This window comes from Ornithorhynchus anatinus, chromosome 1 (genome assembly GCF_004115215.2).
Source record: "Ornithorhynchus anatinus isolate Pmale09 chromosome 1, mOrnAna1.pri.v4, whole genome shotgun sequence".
In the NCBI taxonomy this organism is placed as follows: domain Eukaryota; kingdom Metazoa; phylum Chordata; class Mammalia; order Monotremata; family Ornithorhynchidae; genus Ornithorhynchus; species Ornithorhynchus anatinus.
The window spans coordinates 109133277-109134675 of record NC_041728.1 but is presented as its reverse complement, the minus strand read 5'-3'; the positions used below and the strand labels follow the sequence as shown (position 1 = coordinate 109134675).

The 1399-nt window shown below is 47.7% G+C and overlaps 1 non-coding gene across 1 annotated transcript; it reads right to left on the bottom strand.

The window, feature by feature from the left end:
- Positions 1–589: 589 nt before the first annotated feature.
- LOC114816453 lies at positions 590–727 on the bottom strand. The gene has a single exon (XR_003764235.1). It is a non-coding gene; the product is annotated as a small nucleolar RNA SNORA7 (small nucleolar RNA).
- Between the last annotated feature and the right edge of the window lie 672 nt (positions 728–1399).

Below are 1399 nucleotides of genomic sequence, written 5' to 3'. Positions count from 1 at the left end.
CCCCACCTCTGGATCTGGGGTCTGCCTTCCCCAAATCCCATACCGTCATCCTCAACTACCCAGCCAGCTCAGAAAAAGAAGAGGGGAGCAGACTCAGTTGATCAATCTGTGGTTTTTACTGAGCATTTACTTTGGGCAGAGCACTAAGTGTTTTGGAGAGTACAGTACTGTTGGTAGATATGACCCCAACCCCCAAGGAGCTTCCAGCTGCACAGACAAGACTCCATTTCCAACCCTGGACTTGGTCCAGGGAGCAACGAACAAACCAGAATTCTGGTCCGAGTCAGACACGCCTTCGGAATGTGCCTGTTGCATCGGGGACTGCTATCTCAAGCGCTTGGTTCAATGCCCTGAGCCTGGTTTTGTCTTGTCTTATGCTGTCAAGTACTTTCCGACCCATAGTGATGCCATGAACTCATCTCTCCCAGAATGCCCACTTCCATCGGCAATCATTCTGGCAGTGGATCCATAGAGCTTTCTTGGTAAAAATACAGAAGTGGTTTACCATTGCCTCCTTCCGCGCAGTAAACTTGAATCTCTGCCCTTGACTCTCTCCCACACTGCTGCTGCCCAAGACAGGTGAGTTTTGACTTGTAGCAGATTGCCTTCCACTCGCTAGCTACTGGTCAAACTAGGAATGGAATGGGCATGCCTCTGCTTGACTTTCCCTCCCATAGTAGAGACTAGTAGAGTACTGGAAACTCTCCAGGTGCAACCCTGAGAGGGGCCTGAACCTGGCAGGTACACAATAAATAATGATTGCCTGAGGTGATATGAATACTCAAGTAGAAAGCTGGCCTGAGGCTAGAGGAGGAGCTCTTCTCTAGACTATAAGCTAGGTGTGGACAGGGAATATGTCTGTTTATTGTTATATTGTACTCTCCCAAGTGCTTAATACAATGCTTTGCACACAGTAAGTGCTCAATAAATATTACTGAATGAATGAATGAATGAGTCTGACCCACTCTGGTCAGTGGCCCGCCAACAGTTGCAAGAGCTAAATGCTCACTGTGGGCAGGGAATTTGTCTGATAGATTCTTATAGTGTACTCTCCCATGAGCTTAGTACTGTGTTCTGCACAGACTAAGTGCTCAAAAAATATGGTTGATTTATTGAGTCCACTGTGGCAGGTGATGTCCCTGAACTGAAAGCTCAGCTTCGATCCCTGGGCCACGGAGAAAAGCAGAGCCAGACTGGGTCTCTGTTGGAAAGGGCCCTATGGCAGGAAACCATAACACCGGGAAGTAGAAAGGGTATGGGCTTACTGGGAGAGGGGTCATTTCTGAAGGACAGAGATCCCTCTGTTCCCACAATAAGAAAATGAAATGGGAATGACTGGAACATTGTATTTCCAGGCTTGTGAACTCCTGAACCCATGCCTCTATCCTCCATTTTAATA